The sequence below is a fragment of the Artibeus jamaicensis genome, unplaced genomic scaffold (assembly GCF_021234435.1).
Source record: "Artibeus jamaicensis isolate MK-2021 breed Jamaican fruit bat unplaced genomic scaffold, CSHL_Jam_final contig_851, whole genome shotgun sequence".
Lineage (NCBI taxonomy): Eukaryota > Metazoa > Chordata > Mammalia > Chiroptera > Phyllostomidae > Artibeus > Artibeus jamaicensis.
Genome location: NW_026521986.1, coordinates 19,025,790 through 19,039,596, shown reverse-complemented (window position 1 = coordinate 19,039,596; position 13,807 = coordinate 19,025,790). Strand labels below are relative to the sequence as shown.

Genomic DNA, 13,807 nt, shown 5'->3' with positions numbered 1-13,807 from the left:
GAGGGCACGTATCCAATTTGGAACCCATTGTTTACCAGACACTGCCCTGCGTCCAATGCCCTTTTTGTACTCAGTATCAAAATGAACAGGTAGTCAAAACCCCCGGTAGGAGCGAGAGTGAAGCCAGAGAGGCAGTGATAACCACTCTCTACCATTGGCTATGAGTACGGTAGAGACTCCAAGGCGACCCTCCTCCCCACCAACGCCGTGCTACTGGCAGGTATGCCTTCCACTCCTCCCGCGTATCTGGAAGGTGGCGCCAGGGCCCTGGGAGTAGGTCCCGTAGGCGCACGGAGCGCCCCCCCCTCTGGGCTGCCCAATCAGGGCGCGGCTTGGGAGGGCACTGCAGCCAATCAGGAACGGTGGGAGCGTCCAGACTCTAGAGCCTGCCGCGGCGCTGTGATCCAGAGCGAGTGCGGCGTAGAGCAGCGCACCCCGGAGGGGTCCGCGGTCAGCCCAGCCGGCTCCGCCACGGCGACCTTCGGGCAATAACTCGGGATCCTGCGGGCAGCGTCACTGGTAACTGGGCCCGCAGAGGGAGGGCTAGCGTGCCGTGGGGAGACAGGGGCCCCGCAGGTGGAGCGGGCAGGGGGCGGGCCAGCCGCGAGGTCCTAGCGCCGAGGCTGCTGCAGTAGCCCCTCGTGCCCCGCGCCTGCTTCGGCCAGAGTCCCAGGAAGGCGTGACATTTCCACACGCCATGGGCGTCCAGAAGTGGGAGGAGGAGAGGTGAATCGGTCTAAGGTAGGTGGGGGTATACGAGGAAGACCCCTGCGACCCCTGCACTCATACGCAGACACTATTTACCAATGCGTGTCTTCCCCAAGATCTGGGTGCCCAGGACGGTTTTTGTTGTCCCAAGTCGGGAGATGACAACAAGTGACCCTGGGGACGGTGCCTCCACCCCCCCACCTCAAAGCCTGAAATCCTGGCCTCGGCTTTTCTCCCCACCTTTGGGGTGTTTGGAAGCAGGACCCCAGCCAGGACTCTCAGGCGCACTGCCCGCTGGACAGCGCCCAGAGGCGGACTGGGCCCGGCGGACCCCGGGTTTGGATGGAGTTTCTTGCGCGCGTTGCCAAGCAATTTGCCGGCCACCCGCCTCTGGCTGGGATGAAGAGTTGAAGATGAGAATGTGTTTGTGAGTGAGTGAGTGAGTGAGTGAGTGAGTGAGTGAGTGAGTGAGTGAGTGAGTACAGTGTGTGTGTGTCAGCCTTTACTAAAAGGAGCTGCCCGAGGGCTTGAGTGAATCATTAACTGTGGTCTTGGGCAGCCGCTGGCCTCTGCCTGTCTCTTCTTCTCCTAGGGCAGGTCCCGCAGGCTCACTCTGTGAGCCTCACTGTCCTGATCTGTAAGGCGGCAATAATGGTTGCACTCTCCCCATAGCGTTGTCTTGAGGATTAAATGAGGCAATGCCTGAGAAACACCGGGCCCCACGCTAAGTACTCAATTATTGCTGGCTCTTATTATTTACTATACTGAGTGCATGGTCTTTTAAAGAGTCAATCGAAGTTGTCCAAACTGGCCCAGCGACCATTTGGAGCTCTGAATAGCTTTCTACACTTGGAGGGAAAACATACTATTAATGTTACTGATGGTATCATTTCAAGGTAATGTATCCCTTGAGGGGGTAAAAACTTGCTGTATTGGAATGGTGAGAGAGAAATGGATTACAACTAGGGTCTTAGAAAACCTTTGTAACCCTTGGAAAAAATGGTATGGATGTTGTGTGAAGAGAATATCGTAGGACTTTGTTGAATGCTCATCTTGCAGAAGTATGGCTGATACGGAGGGGAAATTGGAAGGTTCTTACAGTTTCTACTCATCCCTTAAACAAGTAAAGGAGAGAGAGAGAGAACAAAACCCAGCCACACAACAAGATGCCAGCAGCTTCTGGAAATCTGAATTGCAGTTGCCACTTTAGGTGCTTTTTCACAGGAATGACCTGGGTGGTCCAGTTCAGTCCTTTGCCACTGTGTCATTTTCCTTTTCTTGTTTAACCCGAAGAGTAAAACATTTGGCACCATTCATTTTTTAAAAGACTTTATTTATTTATTTTTAGAGAGTGGGGAAGAGAGGGAGAGAAACATCAATTGGCTGCTTCTCACGCATCCCCAGCTACTCCAACTGGGGACCTGGCCTGCAACCCAGGCATGTGCCCTGACTGGGCTGCAAACTGGTGACCTCTCCGTTCATAGGCCGGTGCTCAGTCCACTGAGCCACACCAGCCAGGGCCATTTTCCTTTTTAATACATGAAATATCAATACGTAGTGGGTTCTTTGGGAACTCTGACCCCTCTGGTACTTAACCTCCTACCCTTTGACAGATCCAAAAGACCCTCCTTCCCAAAGGTTCCTTGGGCACTGGAAGTGGGAGTCTCCTTGTCTTATCGCACCACAGTTGCCCATTGCGTGGGACCTGAGGAAAGGCACAAACTGCCCTAGTTCTCAGGGGTCTCCAGGGCCTTTCCCGGGAGCCTTAAGAATAAATACATCCACTTAGAGAAAGCCATGATCTTCTCAGGGGGTAGGAAGCCCACTTTCAGATGCAGATCTTTCAGGTGTCAAATTAATTCAGCAGCCCTTTCCGTTGTTAGGAAGACTTTTACTCCTCTCCTGGAGTGGGAGGATCTGAAAGCTTGCTGCTGGAGGAGGGAAGGGGGGGATGGGGGACAGGGACATGCTTGCTTATTTCTGAGCCAGATCTGCACCTGGTGAGAACTCTGTCTCTGTGGCTGATGGCTGGGAAACCTGGACAAGTTTGCTTTGCCGAGTCAAAGTCTCCCATTCTGTAAAATGAGAAGTCTTTTTTTTTTTTAAAGAGGAGTTTGTTTTTTTAAGAAACGAACTTGTTATTTGTTTGTGTTTATTTATTTTTAGAGAGAGGGGAAAGGATAGAGAAAGAGAGGAAGAGAAACAGTGATTGGTTGCCTCTCTTACACTCCCAACTGGGGACCTGGCCCAGGCATGTGCCTTGACTGGGAATGAAACCAGTAATCTTTCGGTTCAGAGACCAGTGCTCAATCCACCGAGCAACCCAGCCAGGGCTGAAGAGGAATTGTTTTAATTAATGGAAAACCCCAAGTGTAGTTCCAGGGATGTTACAGGTCTGTAGCATCCAGAGGAGCTCTTAAAGGTAGGAGCAATCATTTAGACCTGGGAAATAAAAAAGACTTGATTGAGGGGATAAACCCTGAACTGAGTGTAGAACGATGAGCCAGTCTCTTGTGCAAACAAGGGGGAGGAGGGATTGGAAGGGAGGGTAGAGCTGAGGAGAGAAGACATTCCAAGCAGAGAGGATATGGGAGATCAAAAATGCTCCAATAGTCAGTTTAGGCTGAACAACAACCCTCAAATCTCAGTGGCTTATGACAGCCAAAGTTTATTTCTCACTTACGCTGCACATCCAGTGTAGATCAGCTGTGGTTCTGCTTCTGATCTGTTTTCATTCTGGGACCCTCTGAGGCTTAAAAAACAGCTTCTTTCTGGGATGATACCTCCCTTATGGGAAAGGGAAAAAAGAAAACACGGCAGAACAAATACAGCACTTAAGGTCTGCTCAGAAGCAGCAGACAGCGCTTGAGCTCTCTTGCTCCTGGCCAAAGTAAGTCACATGGCCAAAGCTGAGGTCGGTGGTGTGGGGAAGTATAAACCTCCTGCAGACAGTAAGAAGAGGCCAAGTAGGAGGGAAAGTGCGGGAGGAAAACAAAGCCAGGGAAGTGTCCTGGAAGCAGATGATGAAAGACCTGGGTCATTTGCTATGGGATTGGGAGGGTATCTTAGGGTCAGGGAGCAGCCACTGAAGGGTTTTAAGTTGCGTCTCAACATCAGATTTTAAGGTAGAATATTTCTAGTGGCAATGTGGGGAGATTGAGATGGGTGGGACTAAAGGCAAAAGATAATGACGGCCTGAACTAATACAGCAGCCTCCAGTCTCTCTCACTGTCTGTCACATGACCTGAGATCCACTGCTAGAAAATGACTCAGTTGGCACTTGAGTGGCTTGTCTTGTTTACAAGTCCTCTCCTAAAATGCACATGTTCTCTCATCGTAGAGTCATTTTTTATAATATTATCTACAGCAGCAGTTCTCAAACGTTAGCAAGCATCAGAATCACCCGAGGAAAAGCACAGACATTTGGGCCTCACCCCCAGGGTTCCTGAATCGGTGGGTCTGTTGTGGTCCTGGGGACTAGCATTTCTGAGACGTGCTCAGGTGATGCCAGCGCTGCTGGTCTGGAGGCCACACTTTGAAGACCACAGAACTAACAGGATAAATTAAGACATGGCGGAGGGAAAGGCCTGAATAGAAGGGCCTAGTGGAAGGAGGAAAAGTCTGGAGGATCCCAGCATTCTGTGTGGCACCTTTGCTGCAGGTCGACTCCAGCCGTGAGCAGTGGGGTAAGAGTGACAGTCTCTAGGAGTATTTTAAATTTCGAGTGCAATTCTCATAGGGAGGAAATGAAAAAAGTTCAAATTCATAGCCTTTGAATCCAAGAAGAGGACCAGTGCTGCTCTCACCCCCTCCCTCGTCCTTCTGCCCTGACGCCCCTTTCTGTCACTGAGTGCACACCCTTTTGCCTGGAATATACTCAGGCCTTTCAGTGTCTTCCAGTCCTGACCCTCGTACGTCTTGTCATCCTCATTTTAGTTTCTGGAGCTGGTTGAGCTCCCTGGGTGGACCTTTGGCTGAATTTTAAGAAAGTCAGACCAAGAAATTTCTCACTTCACTTGGGGTCACCGTCATGAATAAACATCTGCCCCATGTGATCATGCAGATTGAGAGCAACACCCCCAGCATAAAGAGCTGCATGAGAAACCAAGGTCTTCCTCGGTTTGGCTTGTTCCAGTGGGTGGAACAAGTCCCAACGATTCTCTCAACTGTGACTCACCACTTCTGTAATAGGAGAGCATTCCAAGAATGAACGTTAAGGAGAAAATATGTTGGTGTCTACAATGTGGCGCAAGAAATAAAACATAGTGAGGGTCTGTTTCCTTTTTATTCTTCTCAATCCTGGGTGTGGCAAAAGTTTGAACTCTATGAGGACCCAGGTAATCAGTGATCTGCCTGGCCAGCAGATACCATGTGACTACATGAAATACTTTGAGGGCGTGGCTAGCAGGTTACATTATTTGTTTCAAGGTGGGGGTGACTGCAAATTGGTATATTGGGATGTGGATAGAAAATACTAAAAATTCTATACACGTTAAATTTGTATAACATAAGACATGTCTTGGGGCCAAACTATAAAATGAAAGGAGTGAGATTTGAAAAGACCTTTTTCCTGATTGAGGGTTGACAGAAAAATAACACCTTAAAGGTGTGCTCTTTGAGACTGGACAATTCCGTAGGGTTCTGCGTACCTCCAGGGGTGGGTGAGATATCCGTTCAGAGGGCCTGAGGCGAGCTGTCTTGATTAGATCTGTGTGTTTCCCTCTGAGGGTCATTTTGCATGTTTCCTGTCCTCCTGCAGGCTTGGCCTTCCTGGTCCCTTCTCTTGGTCAGTTCTGCAGTGAGCTACATAGTTCCCCTAATCTCAGGTCTCCAGGAAACTTGGTCTAAAGTTTCAAAAGATGCAGCAGATAAAACTCTAGGCAGGAGAGAGAGCCAGTGAGGGAAAGGACGCTGACACTAGCCACAGTGAGGGATTTACAATGCTGAATATAGTCATTAGAAAGGGTTGCAATTCCCTGTTGGACAGCATTTATCCAGCAATAGGATATGTAAGAAATATACACATCAGGTCACCAGATAAACAATATCCTGTCTATATGTTTATATTGAGTAAGTGCTATCATATATATATATATTTCCCCCATCTCTAGCACTTTTAGGAGGAAGGTCTCTAGTGCTATTAATTGCTGTCTTTCTGAAATGCATTGACTTAGAAACAATTGGCTAGAATTGTATAGAGAGATGACAGAAGGGCAGGATTGAAAACTCCAAGTCCCTTGAATTTTGTATTCATTGTATGTACCTCTGTGACCCCCAGCTGGCTCCATACTAACCTGGACTTGTCAGCCAGGGACCCTCACTAACAGGCAAGAGATGGTCACTGTTTTTTATGATATGTAGCCATAATGAGTGGGAAGCTACTTTGCAGATAGTTGATGGCCCAGTAAAATCTCTGGAAGTGGCTTCATGCAAATGGCATTTAGTGACTGCTGGGTGCAAGGCTCTGAGGCGATGCTGTGGGGAAATAAAAAGTCTACTGCTTAGTCTTCTGATCCAGTCTCTGATCTGAGAGAGACATGCCATAATATTTATGCAAAATCACTAACAGCTAAATAACAATGGGGCCAACAGCAGGCACATCATCCAAGGGCGTCACACCGCCGTGCTGTGACTTCAGAGGCAGGGACTCTTTCTTAGGCTGTGCTGGGTGGAGAAGATTCATAGGGTGTAGTCGCATTGAGTTGGAGGGCAGAGTAAGACTGAGGTGTAGCCTTAGGGACTGGACCTAAGTTTACTGTGGCTCCGATGATCAGCACAGGCTTCTTCCTGGTCTGTGACTGGGCATCTAGATTAGGAGAGGAGACAGGAAGTCTGAGCTTCTTAAAGTCTTCTTCTCTTTGCCTGCCATCTGACCACCTAATTAGAGTATTCTGCTGGCTTACATCACCTTTTGACATGTGAAGCCTTTGGGCGATTCATTAGCAGATGAGTAACCCTGGACTCTAGTTCGACCTTCTTCACATGTTCGTTTTATTAATAGGATGCACTTTGGAGCTAAGGATGTCAAACCTCTGTATAAGACATCTAATCCCATCAGAAACTCTGTCAAACTGGCAGGCAGTGGGTCTCTTTCTACTTGCAAAGTGACTTGGGAAGGTCAAGTGATTTGTTTGAAGTTGTGCAGGGGTCCCCTGGCCCCTCTGAGTTCACTGGACCCACCTCTCCTGACACTCGGTGGTGACCAGCTTAAGTTACTTCACAGATCTCCGTAGGGAGGGAGGGAGGGTGGCCCTGAGAACCCGGGGCCCCTGAACTCTCGTTAGGGTTTTCTCTGTCTACATTATAACCCTGGAGTCCCTCAACTCTAACTCCATAAAGCCCTTGTTACTTTTAAGTCACGGGTGAGATAATTATACCTTTCCCTTGCAGGCTTAACCCTGGCTTCCCTTGAAAGAAGGTGCCATTAGCACTGTGCGTCTGTGCAAGGACACCATGTGCACGAAATGGTTCTGTCGGCACCTCCTGTGCCAAACGCCAGCCAATGCAGAAGGGCCATCCAGGGCTTCCACTCTGCCTGAACTTCGACGTGAGACCCTAGGTAGACCCTACCGGCTGGATAGAGTCACTCCACCGGCTGCCTTCCTTTTGAAGTTAGCTGATTACTTTTTTAAAAAGTGAGATGTTTTCAATGAACACAGATTTTATTTCTCAGTTTGCTTTAGGAGCTGAATGTATGTGTCTGTCTTTCCTGACTTAAGCTTTTGAAAGGGAAAAAGTATGTCATGGTTAAGTGGATGAGGCTGGAGTGATCCAGAGATGGTGAGCTTATTCGATTTTACATTGTTTAACTGTTGTCCATTGTGATGCCCCACAGCTGTTAAAAATACAGTTTTACTTGTGTGTTTTCCTGCCCTTGCCAAACACAGAGTATTAATTTGTCCACATCATTCCTTGCCCCTACATTTCCCTCGACTTTAAACTCTGAACAGTTGAAGGGTGTGAAACATTTTTTGTTATTGAAATTATCACAGTCCCTATGAATAACTGTCATTCGCTGAATTTTACTATGTTCCAGGTTCTCCGATAGCCGTTTATATACTATATTATCCGACTCAATTTCCGCCTCAGCTCTGTAGGGTTGGGGAGAGTAGCATTTCATTTTACAAAGGAGACAGACAGAGGCTGGCCTTCAGTAATGTGTCACAGGTTGCAGCAGACCTGGGCTTTGAACCCCTCTCCTGAGCTCTTAGGTCTGGCCGCTGCACCCCTCGTGGCTCCTGCAGCTGGAAACAGCAGGAAGAGCGTGCTGCGAGGTGGGAGGCTCTGCCTGTCCGCTTGGGCCACACCCGCAGGGGTCCTGGCGGAGGGGACCCTTGCTTTGCTGCCAGTTCGCGCCATCGGCAGGCCTGTCGAAGCACCCTGCCTTCCCTCTGTGCTCTGTCTCTTCGTCCTCAGTGTTTTTGTTATGACGTGTCATCTACAAACGTGGTGAGTTGCTAGTGGGGTTCTGTTTGAGTAAAACGCACATGTCTGTCACTCACCGTCAGACTAATTGGCACTTGGGGGCAGCGTCCTCGGCAGCAGCCCCTCCAGCTTCGCCATCTGTCGCACTGCAGGGCCCTGGAGCTCACGTGCTCTGTCCTCGGTTGGTGTTCAGTTCCTGACCCCAGCACGGGCCTTGGGGAAGCAGTTCCAAGGAGTCATAATCATTTGCTGTCACTATTAGACTCAGCTGAGTGACTTGGCTGGTCACAGCACAGTGCTCATGGGGCCAGGGGGTTTGATCCCTTGTCATCTGGTTGACACTTTTCCTGTGACGAGGACAGGGAATGTGTATCCAATGCTGGCTGGGCACTTGGCAGAAGTGGGTCCTGGCCATGAGAAAGCTAGATAAAGCCCTGGCCAGGTAACTCAGTTGGTTGGAGCGTTGTCTTGTAGACCGAAAGGTCTTGGGTTCAATCCCTGGTCAGGGCACACCCCTGAGTTGCAGGTGTGATCCCCAGTCAGGACGCATATGAGGGGGTGTCGATCAAGGTTTCTCTCTCACATCTATGTCTCTCTGTCTCTAAAACCAGTGGAAAAAATGTCCTTGGGTGAGAATAAAAAAAAAATCAATCAATCAATAAAAAGAAAGCTAGGGAAGACCGTAGGTTCATTTATTCCCTTACTGGGGAATGTGCGTCTTGTGGGTGGAGCGTGCCGACGTGGTTATCTCAGAGCGCAGACTGGGGAGCCGGAATGTCTCGGTTTGACTTGTGTGGCCTTGGGCAGTATTTAAACTCCCTACCTCAGTTTCTGTATCTAAGTAAATGGGATAATAGTAGTACCTACTTCATAAAGATCTTTTGAGGACTGCATGATGTATTTAGTTAAATGCGTTGTAAAGCACTATGAGATCAATGCCTGGAAATAGAAATGTTACACAGTGTTTAACGAATAGCATGTAAAAATCAGTAGGTAGGCGATCATCGTAAGGAAGTAGACAGCGTCATGAGAAATGAGGCTCACCTAATGACTTCAGCAAAGGTGCTCATGATGCCTCGTGCGAGTGGAATCTTACTAAGTCTCCTAAGGGAATTAGGGCCGTTTTATTTGTATTAACTTTCCAATTACAGTTGACATTCAATATTTTATTAGTTTCAGGTATACGAGTTACAAAGTGATCCCCCCACCCCAGTAAGTCTAGTACCCACCTGGCACCATATATAGTTGTTACACTGTTAGGGAATTTGCCATTTAAAGAATCATGTGAGAAATATGTTTGTAAACTGCCTATTTGTGAAATGGACATGAGAGAACAGTGTGAGAGGAGGAGGGAAGTCCAGAATGACCTGGTATGTTTGACCAGGGCTGCTAGGAAGATAGAGCTGCCATTGACTTGGGTGGCGAAGGCTTGAGTCGGGAGTCCTTTTGAAGGGAGGGAGAGTGCAAGTTCAAGTTTGGAGGTGTTAAGTGTGAGAGGCCTGTTAGACGTTGAAGTAGAAGTGTGCAGTGGGTATCCTCAGAAACAGGTGAGAAGAAGGGGTGGAAACGTCTCTGTGGCCATCGTATCTGCACATCACAGCCGGGTGATCTACTCCGGGAAGGAATGGAAGTGGACTGACAAGGGGAGAGCCCTGGGGCGGAGCCAGGGGCCATCCCTGCTCCAGTGGAAAAGTCAAGGCAGCTCCGGTTTGTTCCGTTCTCGCTTCCCGGTGTGCAATGAGGTGTGGGTGTGTCTGTGCTGCTCTTTGGGTGGTTTATCCTTTGAGCTCTGTAATGTTTAGACGTCAGTCAGGAGACCCAGGTCAGATACCATGTGACCTCTTCCTAGCTGCTCCTTTCTGAGACTCAGTTTCCTTACCCTGAGATGGGAACGGGTAGTAAAAAATGCCCGTTTTGGAGGTTTGAGGGCTCAGTGATTGCAGTGTGTTAATGATGGGAAGTGGTTGCCCGTTTATCACTGTAAAACCATCACGTGTCATGCCCACACATGAGAAGCAAGGAGCCGTGACACCTCACCCATTTTAAGGGCCTTTGAGTTTTCCCTGAACTGGAAACCACATTTTAATGCAGCCCATACTGCTACTATGCTCGTTCTTTTTATTAAAAATAAAAGGGGGAAGTCAAGGAGATACTGTAATAAATTCCACACATATGTGCCGGCCACTTATGCTTTCTCTGTAATTGAAACATGAAATCAGAGGTCAAGTCCGGCCTGTGCATGTGGCAATCGGTACATGAGCCACAAAGGCACAGCATTCAGAGACCTGAAAACAGAACTGCAGAAAACATGGATATTCCTGGCAAGGACAGTGTTCCAATATTACATACGCCACAATGAGCCAGGTAAGAATGTCTCACTCTTATCTAACAAACTAATCCTTCCCCACTGCTTTCTTTGTTTATTTTTATTTTTTGTCCTCACTTGAGGACATGTCTAGTGGTTTTAGAGGGAGGGGAAGGGAGGGAGAGAGAGGGAGAGAAAGGGAGAGAAACATCAATTATTGCCTCTCATCTGTGCCCTGTCCAGGAACCAAACCTGTAACCTAGGTATGTGCCCTGACTGGGAATCGAAGCCAAGACCTTTCTGTTTATGGGCTGACGTTCCAACGAACTGAGCTACACCAGCTGAGGCACTTCCCCACTGCTTTAAATTCAAGTTTTATACTTGGTTGGAAAAATGTATCTAAGACACTTGGTTTCACTGGGCAAATGATTCTTAATTGTTTTTAAGTCTATCTCTCTCAAAGCTGAAGAAAAATTCAGAGATACGGAGTCTCAAATTCTGATGTTTTATGTCTCAATTTTCTAATTGGTATGTCTGCTGTGTTTGCATTTATGGTTTGTGTGCTTTGAAGTTGTGGCTTTTGTGTTTTGCAAGAGTTACTGTCAGGGAGACATCTACCAAAAGAAACACTGCTATTAGTGGTGGCAGGGCCAAGGTATATGTGACGATGTGGTTGGTTTCTCAATCCTTACTAGAACTTTTGAGAGGCCTTCTCCAGATGGAGGTGGGTGCGGTGAGGACTGAATGAAAACACTGGAAATACCCAGGCAGACAAATTGATAGGAAAGGGCTTGCAGTGATTTTCTTTCTGGTCTTTCAGGTGGAAGGAGTGAAGAGAATAGGCATACACTGTGGGAAATTTCCATCAGCCTGGAAAAACAATAGAATGAATGGTTCTTAACCATGAGGGGAGAGAGCCCAGGGAGTCACAAGGTCAGAGGTTCCTGTCCCATTTGTGGTGACAGCCTTCCCCCCCACCACCCTGAAAAGGAACACCTTGCCCTTGAACAGTAGAGGTGTCCCTGGGCAGCTGAAAAGGTACATACTAAGGGAGTTTTTAGAAATCAGATGATTTCAAAAGTATAGCAGTGGCTTGCCTTTCTGTATGTGTCAGATTTTCCTTAGTGAGAGCACATACCTTTTATAATTAATATATATATAAATATTAGAGAAATAAATTTGAAGGAAGGAAATACACCAGGAGTGTGAAGGTGAGTGTGAATTGTCACTACTTGAAGGTGCTGAGTTGCTCACATTTTGGGGTAATGTGTGGATTATTTTGCCCTACAAGTCATAACATCTGCACTCTAAATTTATATCTTTAAATGTAAATCTATAAAGAAGTACGCAGTGTCAACAGTGCCTGTCACTCATCCACACCCGAGACCCTGCTCTAGAGAGCAGAGCCAGCCCTCAGTCAACACACACTTACTTGGCTCTCATGCCAAGCCCACCCAGAGTGTCCCTGCTCCTGGCTGCTGTGCCTGGCAATTGGAGACGCCCACGTGCCCTGCCTTCGGTCAGCAGACACAAACTCGGGATGTTTCTTGTTTGCAAGGGGCCTGCGTCACCAGGATAATGTCAAGATCAGCTGGGTCCTGCTATAGCTGCAGCCCTGCGGCCAACGGTGGTGTTTCAGTGTTTGGCTGGGTTGTTTGGATCTTATGCTGTGTGTCTGTTTAGTTGGGGGAGGGTGCGGGGGAAGGGATTCTTCGAAAAGGGAAGGAGATATCCTCTGCATTACTGAAAACGGAAATAAGGAATTATCAGTTCAGGGTCAGTAGAAGCCACAGGGTCAAAAGGAAGCCCGGCTTCCTTCTGCTCTGCTCCTCTAGGATGATTCTGTTTTATTTTGAAGGATCTGAAAGTGACAGCAGCTAGATAAATTGTTTTAGGGTGGAGCTTCTAACAGGGAGTCTAGAGGTCCCCAGGGGATCCACCAAGAGACTTTGGGAAAGGCATCCGCGAAGCACCTAAAATGATTATAAATAGTGTTGCACGTATGTGTATTTTCCCAGAGACAAGGGTCTCTGGCTTAAATTATATCTCAAAGAGATCCAGACTTTCACATATTTTTTTAAAAGATTAAGAACCAGTTCTAGGGGGAGGTGTTCAAGTTCCAGTTGTGCATCTTGGCCATGGCCCTAACTAGAGAACTCTGCCCGATGGATGACGTGTGTGTGTGTGTGTGTGTGTGTGTGTGTGTGTGTGTGTGTAGTGGAAGCATCAGGGTGAATGCGTAAAACATCTTAGGGGCATCCATCCACAGAAGTCCATGCTGCAGAAAGATGAAGGTTTCACTTCTTCCAGTGCCAGGAATCCGGACATGCTCCACCCCAGCACTTCTGCCGAATGCCTCCTATTCTCCTTTTTCTCCACTGTCCTTGAGCCTATGCAGAACTTCAACTCTGTGTTATCTGAAGAGTTCACTGTGGAACCAAACACTGTGAGCTCCTTGACCTGGTCTTCCTCTGGGCTCTAAGCAAGCCAGGGTGATTTTTCCCTGCACTGGAAGTCTGCATTTGGCCCAAGCCTCCATGGTGATGACAAGAAAAGGCATTTGCATTGAACTTCTGAGCGTCTGTTTTTCCTGTGCCCAACATGGTAAGGGTGACCTTCCCACACTTGGTTCTTCTTTCTCCTTATATTATACATTCTCTCTGGGTAACCTAATCCAAACTCATGGCTACTAATCACCTGCCAATCTGTATCAGCAACACTTAATCTCTCTTCTTCTGGGTGCTTAATAGACAAGTAGTCTATTGAACAGGCCCCACAGAATCTCCCACAGGCCCAGGGGTCTGCAGCTTACCTCATCGTATCCCCCCCCCCCCCGAAGTCCTAATCTTGGTGAATGGCACTGAAAAATCCAACCAGGTTTCCAAGGATCTTTGTCATCCACCCACCATGTCACTACTCCCTCGATCTAGATCAGCCCCAAACAGGCTTTATCCCCACTCTCGATGATCTTACATCTTAAATGGCTCAGGACAAAGTCCCTCCTCTTGATCCCTCCTCTTGATCCGACCTCATGTGGTGCCTGACTACTGTGTTTACCAACTGGTCTTCCCACCTTGCAGTTCCCTTCCTCATTCCTTCCAGAATGACCTTTCTAAAATACACGTTACTTCCTCATCTAAAACTGTTTACTTGATCTCCTTAATGCAGTCTTTATGACAAAACTCAACCTTCTCGGCACAGCCTACAAGGTCTGTCTGACCTGACGCCCAGCCTTCCCAACCTGCTGTCTTACTGCCGTCCTTCCTGGCTCATCGCTCCAATCAAACTGAGTTACCCATCGTCCAGTCCTGTCCTTCATCTCGTCTTTGTATGAACACATGACAATTTGTTATAGCTGTTTTGTTTGAG

General features: G+C 47.9%; 1 protein-coding gene across 2 annotated transcripts in view; it reads left to right on the top strand.

Moving 5' to 3' along the window:
- The first annotated feature begins 403 nt into the window (after positions 1-403).
- Positions 404-13,807, top strand: part of STON2 (stonin 2) — a 120,237-nt gene continuing 106,833 nt past the window's right edge. For both annotated transcript variants that reach the window (XM_037154797.2, XM_037154795.2), the window contains exon 1: positions 404-519. The gene's annotated coding sequence lies outside the window, so the exon portion shown is untranslated. The remainder of the gene's footprint in view (positions 520-13,807) is intronic.